The sequence below is a fragment of the Acipenser ruthenus genome, chromosome 48 (genome assembly GCF_902713425.1).
Source record: "Acipenser ruthenus chromosome 48, fAciRut3.2 maternal haplotype, whole genome shotgun sequence".
In the NCBI taxonomy this organism is placed as follows: Eukaryota; Metazoa; Chordata; class Actinopteri; order Acipenseriformes; family Acipenseridae; genus Acipenser; species Acipenser ruthenus.
Genome location: NC_081236.1, coordinates 4859934 through 4883688, shown reverse-complemented (window position 1 = coordinate 4883688; position 23755 = coordinate 4859934). Strand labels below are relative to the sequence as shown.

Sequence of the window (23755 nt, the reverse complement as noted above, 5' to 3'; positions counted from 1 at the left end):
TTAACCAGTTCAGCAAATCTGTTCTTTTTGTGGTACATACAAAGTAGACAACAACGTCAGCACTTGAATGGTCTCGTTACAATCTAGATTACATTTGTAAAGTACACAGTACCAATTTCCCCCAATCTATTTAAAATGAATATATAAAACAGCTGCGTGCTCGCAAGAATAAAATAAAATATAACAAATTGCAGTGCATCCCTTTGCAAAACAACGAAACACAGTTTTGTTTTGTTTATTTTTTATGTATGTATATCGAAACTAAATCCTATCTTAACAAGTTTCCTCATTTATAGCGACCACCTCTCGATGCCCATAGAAATGCTAGCCTCCAGGTAAAGCAAATCAGACTGCCCCTAACAGGCACACAGCAAGGTGACACAAATTCCTCAATACAGAGCATCTAGGTCTACGCTTCTTTGGAAGCTCGTGGAACCAAATCGCCGCCAGCATTTGGCTGTTTAATCTAGGGGTATGATTCTTGCTTCGGGTGCGCGAGTTCCCGGGTTCAAATCCCGGATGTGTCCGTGTTCAATATCTTGCATTCCACTTTTCTAATTACGATGCATTGCCGGGAAGGCGCTCAATCACGTGACTGAAAAAGACTGACAAATCAGTCACCGAGAGCTCTGCTTGCCCACTCGTTAAATCAGGACTGCCATCTTTGTGTACACAGGGAATCAAATGCTTAAAAATTCAACAGAAGTCTCACATAACAGATTATAAAACCAATCATTTCACAGTTGCTGTACATCATACAGCAATGACTATTTTGGTAACATATGTTTCATTTTTTTCATGCGCCCATGTGTGTCTAAAACAATCCGGCTGCAGTAAGTTTTATCAGATGGTTGTTTAATTTTAAATATTTGATTTTGCAGCGCATGTAACTGCAACGCCATTGTTATGTGGCAGGACGAACAACAGGACCATATCAATCCTTTGAATGTGATTAATCATTCAACTCACGCTTCCATACATATTTGCAGTTTTCCCGACAACGCATTATCAATGCATGATTCCAAATGAACACATTCGTTTGATGGGGCTTAATGTAGTGACTAATATCACCTCACAGATCATTATAACTCACAGTGATACTTTCAAAGTTATGCTTTTAAGACTATTAACCAGTAAGGCAAATTAGTTGGGGAATGTATTACGCTTTATTCCAATGTTAAATGAAAAAGTTCAAAAAAGACTTGCGTTGGCCGGGAATCGAACCCGGGTCAACTGCTTGGAAGGCAGCTATGCTCACCACTATACCACCAACGCCTCCGTTCTCAAAATCACCTTCAAAGATTGAATTAAGCCACTGTAACGTTGGCTGCTGGGACAGGTCCCGTCTTGCCTCTACTCGATAAGCGTTAATACAGCGACTGGTGTTTGTGGGAGATTTTTATGGTGTTTATAGATTGATTATTTCTGTAATTATTATTTCGTACACAGCAGGCTGGTGTGCATCATGCCTGTACTAACACGATGAAGCAATTATTGTATTCTATTTTCTTTCAAAAAGGTGCATGCCATGAAGATGGCGTGTGAAAAAAAAGAACAAGCTTCTCTGCCGTGTGAGGATTGCACCTGCCGTGACCCGGATTCGAACCGGGGTTGTTGCGGCCACAACGCAAAGTACTAACCACTATACGATCACGGCGAACTACCGAGAAGCTCGTGTTTGTTTTGTCAGCTGGGCACTCCGTGCTACACACACGGCAGAACAATTGCAGCAGGTCGCTGCTATGTGTTTTGTTTTATTGTTTTAATTAGGCTACTTTCATTTTTAGAATCTTTCGTTTCTTTCCCTGCGCCAATCAGAGGATGATTCCCCTTTACCTGGCTCATTTCAAAGGCTGGTTTTAAAGACAAGGGGGAGCGGAATAGGAAGCAGGATGTAAGGGAATGGGAGGCTCTCGTGACGGCGGCGGTATGGCTGGTCGGCAGCCTGTGCTATGGCGGTGTGTTTACAATGATTCCGTGTGTGGTGTCCGAGTAGCGGCAGTAGTATTGAAGTGTAGCAGGTCTTTATATACAGATAGCGAAATTTATGTTATTTTCACTACGCCACCGTGTGTTTATTGAGGAGAAGGACCTCGAGTGGTTGGTTCCCGCACAAACTCTTTTATCCAGGAGAAATCAAGCAATCATACTCCAAAAATAATCTTTACAAGTTTTAATTAATAATTGTTTTCAAAATCTCAAGCACATTAACAACAATGTAAACAATATGACAATTCCACTTTCACTTCACCATCTAACAATTGTCTAGTAGGTACATATAGAGATGATACAATTAAACAAACTCTTAATCTAGCAGTTTCTTATAGTGAAGTTAATTCAACTAGTTACCACATATTATAGTATTGCAGTTTATATAAAATACTTGGATCTATCAGTTTTTTATAGTAAGGTTAATTAACCAGTTCAGCAAATCTGTTCTTTTTGTGGTACATACAAAGTAGACAACAACGTCAGCACTTGAATGGTCTCGTTACAATCTAGATTACATTTGTAAAGTACACAGTACCAATTTCCCCCAATCTATTTAAAATGAATATATAAAACAGCTGCGTGCTCGCAAGAATAAAATAAAATATAACAAATTGCAGTGCATCCCTTTGCAAAACAACGAAACACAGTTTTGTTTTGTTTATTTTTTATGTATGCATATCGAAACTAAATCCTATCTTAACAAGTTTCCTCATTTATAGCGACCACCTCTCGATGCCCATAGAAATGCTAGCCGCCAGGTAAAGCAAATCAGACTGCCCCTAACAGGCACACAGCAAGGTGACACAAATTCCTCAATACAGAGCTTCTAGGTCTACGCTTCTTTGGAAGCTCGTGGAACCAAATTGCCGCCAGCATTTGGCTGTTTAATCTAGGGGTATGATTCTTGCTTCGGGTGCGCGAGTTCCCGGGTTCAAATCCCGGATGTGTCCGTGTTCAATATCTTGCATTACACTTTTCTAATTACGATGCATTGCCGGGAAGGCGCTCAATCACGTGACTGAAAAAGACTGACAAATCAGTCACCGAGAGCTCTGCTTGCCCACTCGTTAAATCAGGACTGCCATCTTTGTGTACACAGGGAATCAAATGCTTAAAAATTCAACAGAAGTCTCACATAACAGATTATAAAACCATTCATTTCACAGTTGCAGTACATCATACAGCAAATGACTATTTTGGTAACATATGTTTCATTTTTTCATGCGCCCATGTGTGTCTAAAACAATCCGGCTGCAGTAAGTTTTATCAGATGGTTGTTTAATTTTAAATATTTGATTTTGCAGCGCATGTAACTGCAACGCCATTGTTATGTGGCAGGACGAACAACAGGACCATATCAATCCTTAGAATGTGATTAATCATTCAACTCACGCTTCCATACATATTTGCAGTTTTCCCGACAACGCATTATCAATGCATGATTCCAAATGAACACATTCGTTTGATGGGGATAATGTAGTGACTAATATCACCTCACAGATCATTATAACTCACAGTGATACTTTCAAAGTTATGCTTTTAAGACTATTAACCAGTAAGGCAAATTAGTTGGGGAATGTATTACGCTTTATTCCAGTGTTAAATGAAAAAGTTCAAAAAAGACTTGCGTTGGCCGGGAATCGAACCCGGGTCAACTGCTTGGAAGGCAGCTATGCTCACCACTATACCACCAACGCCTCCGTTCTCAAAATCACCTTCAAAGATTGAATTAAGCCACTGTAACGTTGGCTGCTGGGACAGGTCCCGTCTTGCCTCTACTCGATAAGCGTTAATACAGCGACTGGTGTTTGTGGGAGATTTTTATGGTGTTTATAGATTGATTATTTCTGTAATTATTATTTCATACACAGCAGGCTGGTGTGCATCATGCCTGTACTAACACGATGAAGCAATTATTGTATTCTATTTTCTTTCAAAAAGGTGCATGCCATGAAGATGGCGTGTGAAAAAAAAGAACAAGCTTCTCTGCCGTGTGAGGATTGCACCTGCCGTGACCCGGATTCGAACCGGAGTTTTTGCGGCCACAACGCAAAGTACTAACCACTATACGATCACGGCGAACTACCGAGAAGCTCGTGTTTGTTTTGTCAGCTGGGCACTCCGTGCTACACACACGGCAGAACAATTGCAGCAGTTCGCTGCTATATGTTTTGTTTTATTGTTTTAATTAGGCTACTTTCATTTTTAGAATCTTTCGTTTCTTTCCCTGCGCCAATCAGAGGATGATTCCTCTTTACCTGGCTCATTTCAAAGGCTGGTTTTAAAGACAAGGGGGAGCGGAATAGGAAGCAGGATGTAAGGGAACGGGAGGCTCTCGTGACGGCGGCGGTATGGCTGGCCGGCAGCCTGTGCTATGGCGGTGTGTTTACAATGATTCCGTGTGTGGTGTCCGAGTAGCGGCAGTAGTATTGAAGTGTAGCAGGTCTTTATATACAGATAGCGAAATTTATGTTATTTTCACTACGCCACCGTGTGTTTATTGAGGACAAGGACCTCGAGTGGTTGGTTCCCGCACAAACTCTTTTATCCAGGAGACATCAAGCAATCATACTCCAAAAATAATCTTTACAAGTTTTAATTAATAATTGTTTTCAAAATCTCAAGCACATTAACAACAATGTAAACAATATGACAATTCCACTTTCACTTCACCATCTAACAATTGTCTAGTAGATACATATAGAGCTGATACAATTAAACAAACTCTTAATCTAGCAGTTTCTTATAGTGAAGTTAATTCAACTAGTTACCACATATTATAGTATTGCAGTTTATATAAAATACTTGGATCTATCAGTTTTTTATAGTAAGGTTAATTAACCAGTTCAGCAAATCTGTTCTTTTTGTGGTACATACAAAGTAGACAACAACGTCAGCACTTGAATGGTCTCGTTACAATCTAGATTACATTTGTAAAGTACACAGTACCAATTTCCCCCAATCTATTTAAAATGAATATATAAAACAGCTGCGTGCTCGCAAGAATAAAATAAAATATAACAAATTGCAGTGCATCCCTTTGCAAAACAACGAAACACAGTTTTGTTTTGTTTATTTTTTATGTATGTATATCGAAACTAAATCCTATCTTAACAAGTTTCCTCATTTATAGCGACCACCTCTCGATGCCCATAGAAATGCTAGCCTCCAGGTAAAGCAAATCAGACTGCCCCTAACAGGCACACAGCAAGTGACACAAATTCCTCAATACAGAGCATCTAGGTCTACGCTTCTTTGGAAGCTCGTGGAACCAAATCGCCGCCAGCATTTGGCTGTTTAATCTAGGGGTATGATTCTTGCTTCGGGTGCGCGAGTTCCCGGGTTCAAATCCCGGATGTGTCCGTGTTCAATATCTTGCATTCCACTTTTCTAATTACGATGCATTGCCGGGAAGGCGCTCAATCACGTGACTGAAAAAGACTGACAAATCAGTCACCGAGAGCTCTGCTTGCCCACTCGTTAAATCAGGACTGCCATCTTTGTGTACACAGGGAATCAAATGCTTAAAAATTCAACAGAAGTCTCACATAACAGATTATAAAACCATTCATTTCACAGTTGCTGTACATCATACAGCAATGACTATTTTGGTAACATATGTTTGATTTTTTTCATGCGCCCATGTGTGTCTAAAACAATCCGGCTGCAGTAAGTTTTATCAGATGGTTGTTTAATTTTAAATATTTGATTTTGCAGCGCATGTAACTGCAACGCCATTGTTATGTGGCAGGACGAACAACAGGACCATATCAATCCTTTGAATGTGATTAATCATTCAACTCACGCTTCCATACATATTTGCAGTTTTCCCGACAACGCATTATCAATGCATGATTCCAAATGAACACATTCGTTTGATGGGGCTTAATGTAGTGACTAATATCACCTCACAGATCATTATAACTCACAGTGATACTTTCAAAGTTATGCTTTTAAGACTATTAACCAGTAAGGCAAATTAGTTGGGGAATGTATTACGCTTTATTCCAATGTTAAATGAAAAAGTTCAAAAAAGACTTGCGTTGGCCGGGAATCGAACCCGGGTCAACTGCTTGGAAGGCAGCTATGCTCACCACTATACCACCAACGCCTCCGTTCTCAAAATCACCTTCAAAGATTGAATTAAGCCACTGTAACGTTGGCTGCTGGGACAGGTCCCGTCTTGCCTCTACTCGATAAGCGTTAATACAGCGACTGGTGTTTGTGGGAGATTTTTATGGTGTTTATAGATTGATTATTTCTGTAATTATTATTTCGTACACAGCAGGCTGGTGTGCATCATGCCTGTACTAACACGATGAAGCAATTATTGTATTCTATTTTCTTTCAAAAAGGTGCATGCCATGAAGATGGCGTGTGAAAAAAAAGAACAAGCTTCTCTGCCGTGTGAGGATTGCACCTGCCGTGACCCGGATTCGAACCGGGGTTGTTGCGGCCACAACGCAAAGTACTAACCACTATACGATCACGGCGAACTACCGAGAAGCTCGTGTTTGTTTTGTCAGCTGGGCACTCCGTGCTACACACACGGCAGAACAATTGCAGCAGGTCGCTGCTATGTGTTTTGTTTTATTGCTTTAATTAGGCTACTTTCATTTTTAGAATCTTTCGTTTCTTTCCCTGCGCCAATCAGAGGATGATTCCCCTTTACCTGGCTCATTTCAAAGGCTGGTTTTAAAGACAAGGGGGAGCGGAATAGGAAGCAGGATGTAAGGGAATGGGAGGCTCTCGTGACGGCGGCGGTATGGCTGGTCGGCAGCCTGTGCTATGGCGGTGTGTTTACAATGATTCCGTGTGTGGTGTCCGAGTAGCGGCAGTAGTATTGAAGTGTAGCAGGTCTTTATATACAGATAGCGAAATTTATGTTATTTTCACTACGCCACCGTGTGTTTATTGAGGAGAAGGACCTCGAGTGGTTGGTTCCCGCACAAACTCTTTTATCCAGGAGAAATCAAGCAATCATACTCCAAAAATAATCTTTACAAGTTTTAATTAATAATTGTTTTCAAAATCTCAAGCACATTAACAACAATGTAAACAATATGACAATTCCACTTTCACATCACCATCTAACAATTGTCTAGTAGGTACATATAGAGATGATACAATTAAACAAACTCTTAATCTAGCAGTTTCTTATAGTGAAGTTAATTCAACTAGTTACCACATATTATAGTATTGCAGTTTATATAAAATACTTGGATCTATCAGTTTTTTATAGTAAGGTTAATTAACCAGTTCAGCAAATCTGTTCTTTTTGTGGTACATACAAAGTAGACAACAACGTCAGCACTTGAATGGTCTCGTTACAATCTAGATTACATTTGTAAAGTACACAGTACCAATTTCCCCCAATCTATTTAAAATGAATATATAAAACAGCTGCGTGCTCGCAAGAATAAAATAAAATATAACAAATTGCAGTGCATCCCTTTGCAAAACAACGAAACACAGTTTTGTTTTGTTTATTTTTTATGTATGCATATCGAAACTAAATCCTATCTTAACAAGTTTCCTCATTTATAGCGACCACCTCTCGATGCCCATAGAAATGCTAGCCGCCAGGTAAAGCAAATCAGACTGCCCCTAACAGGCACACAGCAAGGTGACACTAATTCCTCAATACAGAGCATCTAGGTCTACGCTTCTTTGGAAGCTCGTGGAACCAAATCGCCGCCAGCATTTGGCTGTTTAATCTAGGGGTATGATTCTTGCTTCGGGTGCGCGAGTTCCCGGGTTCAAATCCCGGATGTGTCCGTGTTCAATATCTTGCATTCCACTTTTCTAATTACGATGCATTGCCGGGAAGGCGCTCAATCACGTGACTGAAAAAGACTGACAAATCAGTCACCGAGAGCTCTGCTTGCCCACTCGTTAAATCAGGACTGCCATCTTTGTGTACACAGGGAATCAAATGCTTAAAAATTCAACAGAAGTCTCACATAACAGATTATAAAACCATTCATTTCACAGTTGCTGTACATCATACAGCAAATGACTATTTTGGTAACATATGTTTCATTTTTTTCATGCGCCCATGTGTGTCTAAAACAATCCGGCTGCAGTAAGTTTTATCAGATGGTTGTTTAATTTTAAATATTTGATTTTGCAGCGCATGTAACTGCAACGCCATTGTTATGTGGCAGGACGAACAACAGGACCATATCAATCCTTAGAATGTGATTAATCATTCAACTCACGCTTCCATACATATTTGCAGTTTTCCCGACAACGCATTATCAATGCATGATTCCAAATGAACACATTCGTTTGATGGGGCTTAATGTAGTGACTAATATCACCTCACAGATCATTATAACTCACAGTGATACTTTCAAAGTTATGCTTTTAAGACTATTAACCAGTAAGGCAAATTAGTTGGGGAATGTATTACGCTTTATTCCAATGTTAAATGAAAAAGTTCAAAAAAGACTTGCGTTGGCCGGGAATCGAACCCGGGTCAACTGCTTGGAAGGCAGCTATGCTCACCACTATACCACCAACGCCTCCGTTCTCAAAATCACCTTCAAAGATTGAATTAAGCCACTGTAACGTTGGCTGCTGGGACAGGTCCCGTCTTGCCTCTACTCGATAAGCGTTAATACAGCGACTGGTGTTTGTGGGAGATTTTTATGGTGTTTATAGATTGATTATTTCTGTAATTATTATTTCATACACAGCAGGCTGGTGTGCATCATGCCTGTACTAACACGATGAAGCAATTATTGTATTCTATTTTCTTTCAAAAAGGTGCATGCCATGAAGATGGCGTGTGAAAAAAAAGAACAAGCTTCTCTGCCGTGTGAGGATTGCACCTGCCGTGACCCGGATTCGAACCGGGGTTGTTGCGGCCACAACGCAAAGTACTAACCACTATACGATCACGGCGAACTACCGAGAAGCTCGTGTTTGTTTTGTCAGCTGGGCACTCCGTGCTACACACACGGCAGAACAATTGCAGCAGGTCGCTGCTATGTGTTTTGTTTTATTGTTTTAATTAGGCTACTTTCATTTTTAGAATCTTTCGTTTCTTTCCCTGCGCCAATCAGAGGATGATTCCCCTTTACCTGGCTCATTTCAAAGGCTGGTTTAAAAGACAAGGGGGAGCGGAATAGGAAGCAGGATGTAAGGGAACGGGAGGCTCTCGTGACGGCGGCGGTATGGCTGGTCGGCAGCCTGTGCTATGGCGGTGTGTTTACAATGATTCCGTGTGTGGTGTCCGAGTAGCGGCAGTAGTATTGAAGTGTAGCAGGTCTTTATATACAGATAGCGAAATTTATGTTATTTTCACTACGCCACCGTGTGTTTATTGAGGACAAGGACCTCGAGTGGTTGGTTCCCGCACAAACTCTTTTATCCAGGAGAAATCAAGCAATCATACTCCAAAAATAATCTTTACAAGTTTTAATTAATAATTGTTTTCAAAATCTCAAGCACATTAACAACAATGTAAACAATATGACAATTCCACTTTCACTTCACCATCTAACAATTGTCTAGTAGGTACATATAGAGATGATACAATTAAACAAACTCTTAAGCTAGCAGTTTCTTATAGTGAAGTTAATTCAACTAGTTACCACATATTATAGTATTGCAGTTTATATAAAATACTTGGATCTATCAGTTTTTTATAGTAAGGTTAATTAACCAGTTCAGCAAATCTGTTCTTTTTGTGGTACATACAAAGTAGACAACAACGTCAGCACTTGAATGGTCTCGTTACAATCTAGATTACATTTGTAAAGTACACAGTACCAATTTCCCCCAATTTATTTAAAATGAATATATAAAACAGCTGCGTGCTCGCAAGAATAAAATAAAATATAACAAATTGCAGTGCATCCCTTTGCAAAACAACGAAACACAGTTTTGTTTTGTTTATTTTTTATGTATGCATATCGAAACTAAATCCTATCTTAACAAGTTTCCTCATTTATAGCGACCACCTCTCGATGCCCATAGAAATGCTAGCCGCCAGGTAAAGCAAATCAGACTGCCCCTAACAGGCACACAGCAAGGTGACACTAATTCCTCAATACAGAGCATCTAGGTCTACGCTTCTTTGGAAGCTCGTGGAACCAAATCGCCGCCAGCATTTGGCTGTTTAATCTAGGGGTATGATTCTTGCTTCGGGTGCGCGAGTTCCCGGGTTCAAATCCCGGATGTGTCCGTGTTCAATATCTTGCATTCCACTTTTCTAATTACGATGCATTGCCGGGAAGGCGCTCAATCACGTGACTGAAAAAGACTGACAAATCAGTCACCGAGAGCTCTGCTTGCCCACTCGTTAAATCAGGACTGCCATCTTTGTGTACACAGGGAATCAAATGCTTAAAAATTCAACAGAAGTCTCACATAACAGATTATAAAACCATTCATTTCACAGTTGCTGTACATCATACAGCAAATGACTATTTTGGTAACATATGTTTCATTTTTTTCATGCGCCCATGTGTGTCTAAAACAATCCGGCTGCAGTAAGTTTTATCAGATGGTTGTTTAATTTTAAATATTTGATTTTGCAGCGCATGTAACTGCAACGCCATTGTTATGTGGCAGGACGAACAACAGGACCATATCAATCCTTAGAATGTGATTAATCATTCAACTCACGCTTCCATACATATTTGCAGTTTTCCCGACAACGCATTATCAATGCATGATTCCAAATGAACACATTCGTTTGATGGGGCTTAATGTAGTGACTAATATCACCTCACAGATCATTATAACTCACAGTGATACTTTCAAAGTTATGCTTTTAAGACTATTAACCAGTAAGGCAAATTAGTTGGGGAATGTATTACGCTTTATTCCAATGTTAAATGAAAAAGTTCAAAAAAGACTTGCGTTGGCCGGGAATCGAACCCGGGTCAACTGCTTGGAAGGAAGCTATGCTCACCACTATACCACCAACGCCTCCGTTCTCAAAATCACCTTCAAAGATTGAATTAAGCCACTGTAACGTTGGCTGCTGGGACAGGTCCCGTCTTGCCTCTACTCGATAAGCGTTAATACAGCGACTGGTGTTTGTGGGAGATTTTTATGGTGTTTATAGATTGATTATTTCTGTAATTATTATTTCATACACAGCAGGCTGGTGTGCATCATGCCTGTACTAACACGATGAAGCAATTATTGTATTCTATTTTCATTCAAAAAGGTGCATGCCATGAAGATGGCGTGTGAAAAAAAAGAACAAGCTTCTCTGCCGTGTGAGGATTGCACCTGCCGTGACCCGGATTCGAACCGGGGTTGTTGCGGCCACAACGCAAAGTACTAACCACTATACGATCACGGCGAACTACCGAGAAGCTCGTGTTTGTTTTGTCAGCTGGGCACTCCGTGCTACACACACGGCAGAACAATTGCAGCAGGTCGCTGCTATGTGTTTTGTTTTATTGTTTTAATTAGGCTACTTTCATTTTTAGAATCTTTCGTTTCTTTCCCTGCGCCAATCAGAGGATGATTCCCCTTTACCTGGCTCATTTCAAAGGCTGGTTTAAAAGACAAGGGGGAGCGGAATAGGAAGCAGGATGTAAGGGAACGGGAGGCTCTCGTGACGGCGGCGGTATGGCTGGTCGGCAGCCTGTGCTATGGCGGTGTGTTTACAATGATTCCGTGTGTGGTGTCCGAGTAGCGGCAGTAGTATTGAAGTGTAGCAGGTCTTTACATACAGATAGCGAAATTTATGTTATTTTCACTACGCCACCGTGTGTTTATTGAGGACAAGGACCTCGAGTGGTTGGTTCCCGCACAAACTCTTTTATCCAGGAGAAATCAAGCAATCATACTCCAAAAATAATCTTTACAAGTTTTAATTAATAATTGTTTTCAAAATCTCAAGCACATTAACAACAATGTAAACAATATGACAATTCCACTTTCACTTCACCATCTAACAATTGTCTAGTAGGTACATATAGAGATGATACAATTAAACAAACTCTTAATCTAGCAGTTTCTTATAGTGAAGTTAATTCAACTAGTTACCACATATTATAGTATTGCAGTTTATATAAAATACTTGGATCTATCAGTTTTTTATAGTAAGGTTAATTAACCAGTTCAGCAAATCTGTTCTTTTTGTGGTACATACAAAGTAGACAACAACGTCAGCACTTGAATGGTCTCGTTACAATCTAGATTACATTTGTAAAGTACACAGTACCAATTTCCCCCAATCTATTTAAAATGAATATATAAAACAGCTGCGTGCTCGCAAGAATAAAATAAAATATAACAAATTGCAGTGCATCCCTTTGCAAAACAACGAAACACAGTTTTGTTTTGTTTATTTTTTATGTGTATGTATGCATATCGAAACTAAATCCTATCTTAACAAGTTTCCTCATTTATAGCGACCACCTCTCGATGCCCATAGAAATGCTAGCCGCCAGGTAAAGCAAATCAGACTGCCCCTAACAGGCACACAGCAAGGTGACACTAATTCCTCAATACAGAGCATCTAGGTCTACGCTTCTTTGGAAGCTCGTGGAACCAAATCGCCGCCAGCATTTGGCTGTTTAATCTAGGGGTATGATTCTTGCTTCGGGTGCGCGAGTTCCCGGGTTCAAATCCCGGATGTGTCCGTGTTCAATATCTTGCATTACACTTTTCTAATTACGATGCATTGCCGGGAAGGCGCTCAATCACGTGACTGAAAAAGACTGACAAATCAGTCACCGAGAGCTCTGCTTGCCCACTCGTTAAATCAGGACTGCCATCTTTGTGTACACAGGGAATCAAATGCTTAAAAATTCAACAGAAGTCTCACATAACAGATTATAAAACCATTCATTTCACAGTTGCTGTACATCATACAGCAATGACTATTTTGGTAACATATGTTTGATTTTTTTCATGCGCCCATGTGTGTCTAAAACAATCCGGCTGCAGTAAGTTTTATCAGATGGTTGTTTAATTTTAAATATTTGATTTTGCAGCGCATGTAACTGCAACGCCATTGTTATGTGGCAGGACGAACAACAGGACCATATCAATCCTTAGAATGTGATTAATCATTCAACTCACGCTTCCATACATATTTGCAGTTTTCCCGACAACGCATTATCAATGCATGATTCCAAATGAACACATTCGTTTGATGGGGCTTAATGTAGTGACTAATATCACCTCACAGATCATTATAACTCACAGTGATACTTTCAAAGTTATGCTTTTAAGACTATTAACCAGTAAGGCAAATTAGTTGGGGAATGTATTACGCTTTATTCCAATGTTAAATGAAAAAGTTCAAAAAAGACTTGCGTTGGCCGGGAATCGAACCCGGGTCAACTGCTTGGAAGGCAGCTATGCTCACCACTATACCACCAACGGCTCCGTTCTCAAAATCACCTTCAAAGATTGAATTAAGCCACTGTAACGTTGGCTGCTGGGACAGGTCCCGTCTTGCCTCTACTCGATAAGCGTTAATACAGCGACTGGTGTTTGTGGGAGATTTTTATGGTGTTTATAGATTGATTATTTCTGTAATTATTATTTCATACACAGCAGGCTGGTGTGCATCATGCCTGTACTAACACGATGAAGCAATTATTGTATTCTATTTTCTTTCAAAAAGGTGCATGCCATGAAGATGGCGTGTGAAAAAAACGAACAAGCTTCTCTGCCGTGTGAGGATTGCACCTGCCGTGACCCGGATTCGAACCGGGGTTGTTGCGGCCACAACGCAAAGTACTAACCACTATACGATCACGGCAAACTACCGAGAAGCTCGTGTTTGTTTTGTCAGCTGGGCACTCCGTGCTACACACACGGCAGAACAATTGCAGCAGGTCGCTGCTATGTGTTTTGTTTTATTGTTTTCATTAGGCTACTTTCATTTTTAGAATCTTTCGTTTCTTTCCTTGCGCCAATCAGAGGATGATCCCCCTTTACCTGGCTCATTTCAAAGGCTGGTTTTAAAGACAAGGGGGAGCGGAATAGGAAGCAGGATGTAAGGGAACGGGAGGCTCTCGTGACGGCGGCGGTATGGCTGGTCGGCAGCCTGTGCTATGGCGGTGTGTTTACAATGATTCCGTGTGTGGTGTCCGAGTAGCGGCAGTAGTATTGAAGTGTAGCAGGTCTTTATATACAGATAGCGAAATTTATGTTATTTTCACTACGCCACCGTGTGTTTATTGAGGACAAGGACCTCGAGTGGTTGGTTCCCGCACAAACTCTTTTATCCAGGAGAAACCAAGCAATCATACTCCAAAAATAATCTTTACAAGTTTTAATTAATAATTGTTTTCAAAATCTCAAGCACATTAACAACAATGTAAACAATATGACAATTCCACTTTCACTTCACCATCTAACAATTGTCTAGTAGGTACATATAGAGCTGATACAATTAAACAAACTCTTAATCTAGCAGTTTCTTATAGTGAAGTTAATTCAACTAGTTACCACATATTATAGTATTGCAGTTTATATAAAATACTTGGATCTATCAGTTTTTTATAGTAAGGTTAATTAACCAGTTCAGCAAATCTGTTCTTTTTGTGGTACATACAAAGTAGACAACAACGTCAGCACTTGAATGGTCTCGTTACAATCTAGATTACATTTGTAAAGTACACAGTACCAATTTCCCCCAATCTATTTAAAATGAATATATAAAACAGCTGCGTGCTCGCAAGAATAAAATAAAATATAACAAATTGCAGTGCATCCCTTTGCAAAACAACGAAACACAGTTTTGTTTTGTTTATTTTTATGTGTATGTATGCATATCGAAACTAAATCCTATCTTAACAAGTTTCCTCATTTATAGCGACCACCTCTCGATGCCCATAGAAATGCTAGCCTCCAGGTAAAGCAAATCAGACTGCCCCTAACAGGCACACAGCAAGTGACACAAATTCCTCAATACAGAGCATCTAGGTCTACGCTTCTTTGGAAGCTCGTGGAACCAAATCGCCGCCAGCATTTGGCTGTTTAATCTAGGGGTATGATTCTTGCTTCGGGTGCGCGAGTTCCCGGGTTCAAATCCCGGATGTGTCCGTGTTCAATATCTTGCATTACACTTTTCTAATTACGATGCATTGCCGGGAAGGCGCTCAATCACGTGACTGAAAAAGACTGACAAATCAGTCACCGAGAGCTCTGCTTGCCCACTCGTTAAATCAGGACTGCCATCTTTGTGTACACAGGGAATCAAATGCTTAAAAATTCAACAGAAGTCTCACATAACAGATTATAAAACCATTCATTTCACAGTTGCTGTACATCATACAGCAATGACTATTTTGGTAACATATGTTTGATTTTTTTCATGCGCCCATGTGTGTCTAAAACAATCCGGCTGCAGTAAGTTTTATCAGATGGTTGTTTAATTTTAAATATTTGATTTTGCAGCGCATGTAACTGCAACGCCATTGTTATGTGGCAGGACGAACAACAGGACCATATCAATCCTTTGAATGTGATTAATCATTCAACTCACGCTTCCATACATATTTGCAGTTTTCCCGACAACGCATTATCAATGCATGATTCCAAATGAACACATTCGTTTGATGGGGCTTAATGTAGTGACTAATATCACCTCACAGATCATTATAACTCACAGTGATACTTTCAAAGTTATGCTTTTAAGACTATTAACCAGTAAGGCAAATTAGTTGGGGAATGTATTACGCTTTATTCCAATGTTAAATGAAAAAGTTCAAAAAAGACTTGCGTTGGCCGGGAATTGAACCCGGGTCAACTGCTTGGAAGGCAGCTATGCTCACCACTATACCACCAACGCCTCCGTTCTCAAAATCACCTTCAAAGATTGAATTAAGCCACTGTAACGTTGGCTGCTGGGACAGGTCCCGTCTTGCCTCTACTCGATAAGCGTTAATACAGCGACTGGTGTTTGTGGGAGATTTTTATGGTGTTTATAGATTGATTATTTCTGTAATTATTATTTCGTACACAGCAGGCTGGTGTGCATCATGCCTGTACTAACACGATGAAGCAATTATTGTATTCTATTTTCTTTCAAAAAGGTGCATGCCATGAAGATGGCGTGTGAAAAAAAAGAACAAGCTTCTCTGCCGTGTGAGGATTGCACCTGCCGTGACCCGGATTCGAACCGGGGTTGTTGCGGCCACAACGCAAAGTACTAACCACTATACGATCACGGCGAACTACCGAGAAGCTCGTGTTTGTTTTGTCAGCTGGGCACTCCGTGCTACACACACGGCAGAACAATTGCAGCAGGTCGCTGCTATGTGTTTTGTTTTATTGTTTTAATTAGGCTACTTTCATTTTTAGAATCTTTCGTTTCTTTCCCTGCGCCAATCAGAGGATGATTCCCCTTTTACCTGGCTCATTTCAAAGGCTGGTTTTAAAGACAAGGGGGAGCGGAATAGGAAGCAGGATGTAAGGGAATGGGAGGCTCTCGTGACGGCGGCGTTATGGCTGGTCGGCAGCCTGTGCTATGGCGGTGTGTTTACAATGATTCCGTGTGTGGTGTCCGAGTAGCGGCAGTAGTATTGAAGTGTAGCAGGTCTTTATATACAGATAGCGAAATTTATGTTATTTTCACTACGCCACCGTGTGTTTATTGAGGACAAGGACCTCGAGTGGTTGGTTCCCGCACAAACTCTTTTATCCAGGAGAAATCAAGCAATCATACTCCAAAAATAATCTTTACAAGTTTTAATTAATAATTGTTTTCAAAATCTCAAGCACATTAACAACAATGTAAACAATATGACAATTCCACTTTCACTTCACCATCTAACAATTGTCTAGTAGGTACATATAGAGATGATACAATTAAACAAACTCTTAAGCTAGCAGTTTCTTATAGTGAAGTTAATTCAACTAGTTACCACATATTATAGTATTGCAGTTTATATAAAATACTTGGATCTATCAGTTTTTTATAGTAAGGTTAATTAACCAGTTCAGCAAATCTGTTCTTTTTGTGGTACATACAAAGTAGACAACAACGTCAGCACTTGAATGGTCTCGTTACAATCTAGATTACATTTGTAAAGTACACAGTACCAATTTCCCCCAATCTATTTAAAATGAATATATAAAACAGCTGCGTGCTCGCAAGAATAAAATAAAATATAACAAATTGCAGTGCATCCCTTTGCAAAACAACGAAACACAGTTTTGTTTTGTTTATTTTTTATGTGTATGTATGCATATCGAAACTAAATCCTATCTTAACAAGTTTCCTCATTTATAGCGACCACCTCTCGATGCCCATAGAAATGCTAGCCGCCAGGTAAAGCAAATCAGACTGCCCCTAACAGGCACACAGCAAGGTGACACTAATTCCTCAATACAGAGCATCTAGGTCTACGCTTCTTTGGAAGCTCGTGGAACCAAATCGCCGCCAGCATTTGGCTGTTTAATCTAGGGGTATGATTCTTGCTTCGGGTGCGCGAGTTCCCGGGTTCAAATCCCGGATGTGTCCGTGTTCAATATCTTGCATTACACTTTTCTAATTACGATGCATTGCCGGGAAGGCGCTCAATCACGTGACTGAAAAAGACTGACAAATCAGTCACCGAGAGCTCTGCTTGCCCACTCGTTAAATCAGGACTGCCATCTTTGTGTACACAGGGAATCAAATGCTTAAAAATTCAACAGAAGTCTCACATAACAGATTATAAAACCATTCATTTCACAGTTGCTGTACATCATACAGCAATGACTATTTTGGTAACATATGTTTGATTTTTTTCATGCGCCCATGTGTGTCTAAAACAATCCGGCTGCAGTAAGTTTTATCAGATGGTTGTTTAATTTTAAATATTTGATTTTGCAGCGCATGTAACTGCAACGCCATTGTTATGTGGCAGGACGAACAACAGGACCATATCAATCCTTTGAATGTGATTAATCATTCAACTCACGCTTCCATACATATTTGCAGTTTTCCCGACAACGCATTATCAATGCATGATTCCAAATGAACACATTCGTTTGATGGGGCTTAATGTAGTGACTAATATCACCTCACAGATCATTATAACTCACAGTGATACTTTCAAAGTTATGCTTTTAAGACTATTAACCAGTAAGGCAAATTAGTTGGGGAATGTATTACGCTTTATTCCAATGTTAAATGAAAAAGTTCAAAAAAGACTTGCGTTGGCCGGGAATCGAACCCGGGTCAACTGCTTGGAAGGCAGCTATGCTCACCACTATACCACCAACGGCTCCGTTCTCAAAATCACCTTCAAAGATTGAATTAAGCCACTGTAACGTTGGCTGCTGGGACAGGTCCCGTCTTGCCTCTACTCGATAAGCGTTAATACAGCGACTGGTGTTTGTGGGAGATTTTTATGGTGTTTATAGATTGATTATTTCTGTAATTATTATTTCATACACAGCAGGCTGGTGTGCATCATGCCTGTACTAACACGATGAAGCAATTATTGTATTCTATTTTCTTTCAAAAAGGTGCATGCCATGAAGATGGCGTGTGAAAAAAACGAACAAGCTTCTCTGCCGTGTGAGGATTGCACCTGCCGTGACCCGGATTCGAACCGGGGTTGTTGCGGCCACAACGCAAAGTACTAACCACTATACGATCACGGCAAACTACCGAGAAGCTCGTGTTTGTTTTGTCAGCTGGGCACTCCGTGCTACACACACGGCAGAACAATTGCAGCAGGTCGCTGCTATGTGTTTTGTTTTATTGTTTTCATTAGGCTACTTTCATTTTTAGAATCTTTCGTTTCTTTCCTTGCGCCAATCAGAGGATGATCCCCCTTTACCTGGCTCATTTCAAAGGCTGGTTTTAAAGACAAGGGGGAGCGGAATAGGAAGCAGGATGTAAGGGAACGGGAGGCTCTCGTGACGGCGGCGGTATGGCTGGTCGGCAGCCTGTGCTATGGCGGTGTGTTTACAATGATTCCGTGTGTGGTGTCCGAGTAGCGGCAGTAGTATTGAAGTGTAGCAGGTCTTTATATACAGATAGCGAAATTTATGTTATTTTCACTACGCCACCGTGTGTTTATTGAGGACAAGGACCTCGAGTGGTTGGTTCCCGCACAAACTCTTTTATCCAGGAGAAACCAAGCAATCATACTCCAAAAATAATCTTTACAAGTTTTAATTAATAATTGTTTTCAAAATCTCAAGCACATTAACAACAATGTAAACAATATGACAATTCCACTTTCACTTCACCATCTAACAATTGTCTAGTAGGTACATATAGAGCTGATACAATTAAACAAACTCTTAATCTAGCAGTTTCTTATAGTGAAGTTAATTCAACTAGTTACCACATATTATAGTATTGCAGTTTATATAAAATACTTGGATCTATCAGTTTTTTATAGTAAGGTTAATTAACCAGTTCAGCAAATCTGTTCTTTTTGTGGTACATACAAAGTAGACAACAACGTCAGCACTTGAATGGTCTCGTTACAATCTAGATTACATTTGTAAAGTACACAGTACCAATTTCCCCCAATCTATTTAAAATGAATATATAAAACAGCTGCGTGCTCGCAAGAATAAAATAAAATATAACAAATTGCAGTGCATCCCTTTGCAAAACAACGAAACACAGTTTTGTTTTGTTTATTTTTATGTGTATGTATGCATATCGAAACTAAATCCTATCTTAACAAGTTTCCTCATTTATAGCGACCACCTCTCGATGCCCATAGAAATGCTAGCCGCCAGGTAAAGCAAATCAGACTGCCCCTAACAGGCACACAGCAAGGTGACACTAATTCCTCAATACAGAGCATCTAGGTCTACGCTTCTTTGGAAGCTCGTGGAACCAAATCGCCGCCAGCATTTGGCTGTTTAATCTAGGGGTATGATTCTTGCTTCGGGTGCGCGAGTTCCCGGGTTCAAATCCCGGATGTGTCCGTGTTCAATATCTTGCATTACACTTTTCTAATTACGATGCATTGCCGGGAAGGCGCTCAATCACGTGACTGAAAAAGACTGAAAAATCAGTCACCGAGAGCTCTGCTTGCCCACTCGTTAAATCAGGACTGCCATCTTTGTGTACACAGGGAATCAAATGCTTAAAAATTCAACAGAAGTCTCACATAACAGATTATAAAACCATTCATTTCACAGTTGCTGTACATCATACAGCAATGACTATTTTGGTAACATATGTTTGATTTTTTTCATGCGCCCATGTGTGTCTAAAACAATCCGGCTGCAGTAAGTTTTATCAGATGGTTGTTTAATTTTAAATATTTGATTTTGCAGCGCATGTAACTGCAACGCCATTGTTATGTGGCAGGACGAACAACAGGACCATATCAATCCTTTGAATGTGATTAATCATTCAACTCACGCTTCCATACATATTTGCAGTTTTCCCGACAACGCATTATCAATGCATGATTCCAAATGAACACATTCGTTTGATGGGGCTTAATGTAGTGACTAATATCACCTCACAGATCATTATAACTCACAGTGATACTTTCAAAGTTATGCTTTTAAGACTATTAACCAGTAAGGCAAATTAGTTGGGGAATGTATTACGCTTTATTCCAATGTTAAATGAAAAAGTTCAAAAAAGACTTGCGTTGGCCGGGAATCGAACCCGGGTCAACTGCTTGGAAGGCAGCTATGCTCACCACTATACCACCAACGCCTCCGTTCTCAAAATCACCTTCAAAGATTGAATTAAGCCACTGTAACGTTGGCTGCTGGGACAGGTCCCGTCTTGCCTCTACTCGATAAGCGTTAATACAGCGACTGGTGTTTGTGGGAGATTTTTATGGTGTTTATAGATTGATTATTTCTGTAATTATTATTTCATACACAGCAGGCTGGTGTGCATCATGCCTGTACTAACACGATGAAGCAATTATTGTATTCTATTTTCTTTCAAAAAGGTGCATGCCATGAAGATGGCGTGTGAAAAAAAAGAACAAGCTTCTCTGCCGTGTGAGGATTGCACCTGCCGTGACCCGGATACGATCCGGGGTTGTTGCGGCCACAACGCAAAGTACTAACCACTATACGATCACGGCGAACTACCGAGAAGCTCGTGTTTGTTTTGTCAGCTGGGCACTCCGTGCTACACACACGGCAGAACAATTGCAGCAGGTCGCTGCTATGTGTTTTGTTTTATTGTTTTAATTAGGCTACTTTCATTTTTAGAATCTTTCGTTTCTTTCCCTGCGCCAATCAGAGGATGATTCCCCTTTACCTGGCTCATTTCAAAGGCTGGTTTTAAAGACAAGGGGGAGCGGAATAGGAAGCAGGATGTAAGGGAACGGGAGGCTCTCGTGACGGCGGCGGTTTGGCTGGTCGGCAGCCTGTGCTATGGCGGTGTGTTTACAATGATTCCGTGTGTGGTGTCCGAGTAGCGGCAGTAGTATTGAAGTGTAGCAGGTCTTTACATACAGATAGCGAAATTTATGTTATTTTCACTACGCCACCGTGTGTTTATTGAGGACAAGGACCTCGAGTGGTTGGTTCCCGCACAAACTCTTTTATCCAGGAGACATCAAGCAATCATACTCCAAAAATAATCTTTACAAGTTTTAATTAATAATTGTTTTCAAAATCTCAAGCACATTAACAACAATGTAAACAATATGACAATTCCACTTTCACTTCACCATCTAACAATTGTCTAGTAGATACATATAGAGCTGATACAATTAAACAAACTCTTAATCTAGCAGTTTCTTATAGTGAAGTTAATTCAACTAGTTACCACATATTATAGTATTGCAGTTTATATAAAATACTTGGATCTATCAGTTTTTTATAGTAAGGTTAATTAACCAGTTCAGCAAATCTGTTCTTTTTGTGGTACATACAAAGTAGACAACAACGTCAGCACTTGAATGGTCTCGTTACAATCTAGATTACATTTGTAAAGTACACAGTACCAATTTCCCCCAATCTATTTAAAATGAATATATAAAACAGCTGCGTGCTCGCAAGAATAAAATAAAATATAACAAATTGCAGTGCATCCCTTTGCAAAACAACGAAACACAGTTTTGTTTTGTTTATTTTTTATGTATGTATATCGAAACTAAATCCTATCTTAACAAGTTTCCTCATTTATAGCGACCACCTCTCGATGCCCATAGAAATGCTAGCCTCCAGGTAAAGCAAATCAGACTGCCCCTAACAGGCACACAGCAAGTGACACAAATTCCTCAATACAGAGCATCTAGGTCTACGCTTCTTTGGAAGCTCGTGGAACCAAATCGCCGCCAGCATTTGGCTGTTTAATCTAGGGGTATGATTCTTGCTTCGGGTGCGCGAGTTCCCGGGTTCAAATCCCGGATGTGTCCGTGTTCAATATCTTGCATTACACTTTTCTAATTACGATGCATTGCCGGGAAGGCGCTCAATCACGTGACTGAAAAAGACTGACAAATCAGTCACCGAGAGCTCTGCTTGCCCACTCGTTAAATCAGGACTGCCATCTTTGTGTACACAGGGAATCAAATGCTTAAAAATTCAACAGAAGTCTCACATAACAGATTATAAAACCATTCATTTCACAGTTGCTGTACATCATACAGCAATGACTATTTTGGTAACATATGTTTGATTTTTTTCATGCGCCCATGTGTGTCTAAAACAATCCGGCTGCAGTAAGTTTTATCAGATGGTTGTTTAATTTTAAATATTTGATTTTGCAGCGCATGTAACTGCAACGCCATTGTTATGTGGCAGGACGAACAACAGGACCATATCAATCCTTTGAATGTGATTAATCATTCAACTCACGCTTCCATACATATTTGCAGTTTTCCCGACAACGCATTATCAATGCATGATTCCAAATGAACACATTCGTTTGATGGGGCTTAATGTAGTGACTAATATCACCTCACAGATCATTATAACTCACAGTGATACTTTCAAAGTTATGCTTTTAAGACTATTAACCAGTAAGGCAAATTAGTTGGGGAATGTATTACGCTTTATTCCAATGTTAAATGAAAAAGTTCAAAAAAGACTTGCGTTGGCCGGGAATTGAACCCGGGTCAACTGCTTGGAAGGCAGCTATGCTCACCACTATACCACCAACGCCTCCGTTCTCAAAATCACCTTCAAAGATTGAATTAAGCCACTGTAACGTTGGCTGCTGGGACAGGTCCCGTCTTGCCTCTACTCGATAAGCGTTAATACAGCGACTGGTGTTTGTGGGAGATTTTTATGGTGTTTATAGATTGATTATTTCTGTAATTATTATTTCGTACACAGCAGGCTGGTGTGCATCATGCCTGTACTAACACGATGAAGCAATTATTGTATTCTATTTTCTTTCAAAAAGGTGCATGCCATGAAGATGGCGTGTGAAAAAAAAGAACAAGCTTCTCTGCCGTGTGAGGATTGCACCTGCCGTGACCCGGATTCGAACCGGGGTTGTTGCGGCCACAACGCAAAGTACTAACCACTATACGATCACGGCGAACTACCGAGAATCTCGTGTTTGTTTTGTCAGCTGGGCACTCCGTGCTACACACACGGCAGAACAATTGCAGCAGGTCGCTGCTATGTGTTTTGTTTTATTGTTTTAATTAGGCTACTTTCATTTTTAGAATCTTTCGTTTCTTTCCCTGCGCCAATCAGAGGATGATTCCCCTTTACCTGGCTCATTTCAAAGGCTGGTTTTAAAGACAAGGGGGAGCGGAATAGGAAGCAGGATGTAAGGGAACGGGAGGCTCTCGTGACGGCGGCGGTATGGCTGGTCGGCAGCCTGTGCTATGGCGGTGTGTTTACAATGATTCCGTGTGTGGTGTCCGAGTAGCGG

General features: G+C 40.3%; 19 non-coding genes across 19 annotated transcripts; all 19 read right to left on the bottom strand.

Moving 5' to 3' along the window:
- Positions 1-1203: 1203 nt before the first annotated feature.
- Positions 1204-1275, bottom strand: trnag-ucc (transfer RNA glycine (anticodon UCC)). Its single transcript has one exon. It is a non-coding gene; the product is annotated as a tRNA-Gly (tRNA).
- Positions 1276-1585: 310 nt separating this feature from the next.
- On the bottom strand, positions 1586-1657 carry trnah-gug (transfer RNA histidin (anticodon GUG)). The gene has a single exon. It is a non-coding gene; the product is annotated as a tRNA-His (tRNA).
- A 1960-nt stretch (positions 1658-3617) lies between these two features.
- trnag-ucc (transfer RNA glycine (anticodon UCC)) lies at positions 3618-3689 on the bottom strand. Its single transcript has one exon. It is a non-coding gene; the product is annotated as a tRNA-Gly (tRNA).
- A 310-nt stretch (positions 3690-3999) lies between these two features.
- trnah-gug (transfer RNA histidin (anticodon GUG)) lies at positions 4000-4071 on the bottom strand. The gene has a single exon. It is a non-coding gene; the product is annotated as a tRNA-His (tRNA).
- Positions 4072-6031: 1960 nt separating this feature from the next.
- trnag-ucc (transfer RNA glycine (anticodon UCC)) lies at positions 6032-6103 on the bottom strand. Its single transcript has one exon. It is a non-coding gene; the product is annotated as a tRNA-Gly (tRNA).
- Positions 6104-6413: 310 nt separating this feature from the next.
- On the bottom strand, positions 6414-6485 carry trnah-gug (transfer RNA histidin (anticodon GUG)). Its single transcript has one exon. It is a non-coding gene; the product is annotated as a tRNA-His (tRNA).
- Positions 6486-8447: 1962 nt separating this feature from the next.
- trnag-ucc (transfer RNA glycine (anticodon UCC)) lies at positions 8448-8519 on the bottom strand. Its single transcript has one exon. It is a non-coding gene; the product is annotated as a tRNA-Gly (tRNA).
- Positions 8520-8829: 310 nt separating this feature from the next.
- On the bottom strand, positions 8830-8901 carry trnah-gug (transfer RNA histidin (anticodon GUG)). Its single transcript has one exon. It is a non-coding gene; the product is annotated as a tRNA-His (tRNA).
- Positions 8902-10863: 1962 nt separating this feature from the next.
- trnag-ucc (transfer RNA glycine (anticodon UCC)) lies at positions 10864-10935 on the bottom strand. The gene has a single exon. It is a non-coding gene; the product is annotated as a tRNA-Gly (tRNA).
- A 310-nt stretch (positions 10936-11245) lies between these two features.
- trnah-gug (transfer RNA histidin (anticodon GUG)) lies at positions 11246-11317 on the bottom strand. The gene has a single exon. It is a non-coding gene; the product is annotated as a tRNA-His (tRNA).
- A 1967-nt stretch (positions 11318-13284) lies between these two features.
- trnag-ucc (transfer RNA glycine (anticodon UCC)) lies at positions 13285-13357 on the bottom strand. The gene has a single exon. It is a non-coding gene; the product is annotated as a tRNA-Gly (tRNA).
- Positions 13358-13666: 309 nt separating this feature from the next.
- Positions 13667-13738, bottom strand: trnah-gug (transfer RNA histidin (anticodon GUG)). The gene has a single exon. It is a non-coding gene; the product is annotated as a tRNA-His (tRNA).
- A 1965-nt stretch (positions 13739-15703) lies between these two features.
- On the bottom strand, positions 15704-15775 carry trnag-ucc (transfer RNA glycine (anticodon UCC)). Its single transcript has one exon. It is a non-coding gene; the product is annotated as a tRNA-Gly (tRNA).
- A 310-nt stretch (positions 15776-16085) lies between these two features.
- Positions 16086-16157, bottom strand: trnah-gug (transfer RNA histidin (anticodon GUG)). Its single transcript has one exon. It is a non-coding gene; the product is annotated as a tRNA-His (tRNA).
- Positions 16158-18125: 1968 nt separating this feature from the next.
- trnag-ucc (transfer RNA glycine (anticodon UCC)) lies at positions 18126-18198 on the bottom strand. Its single transcript has one exon. It is a non-coding gene; the product is annotated as a tRNA-Gly (tRNA).
- A 309-nt stretch (positions 18199-18507) lies between these two features.
- Positions 18508-18579, bottom strand: trnah-gug (transfer RNA histidin (anticodon GUG)). Its single transcript has one exon. It is a non-coding gene; the product is annotated as a tRNA-His (tRNA).
- Positions 18580-20545: 1966 nt separating this feature from the next.
- Positions 20546-20617, bottom strand: trnag-ucc (transfer RNA glycine (anticodon UCC)). The gene has a single exon. It is a non-coding gene; the product is annotated as a tRNA-Gly (tRNA).
- A 2342-nt stretch (positions 20618-22959) lies between these two features.
- Positions 22960-23031, bottom strand: trnag-ucc (transfer RNA glycine (anticodon UCC)). Its single transcript has one exon. It is a non-coding gene; the product is annotated as a tRNA-Gly (tRNA).
- Positions 23032-23341: 310 nt separating this feature from the next.
- Positions 23342-23413, bottom strand: trnah-gug (transfer RNA histidin (anticodon GUG)). Its single transcript has one exon. It is a non-coding gene; the product is annotated as a tRNA-His (tRNA).
- Between the last annotated feature and the right edge of the window lie 342 nt (positions 23414-23755).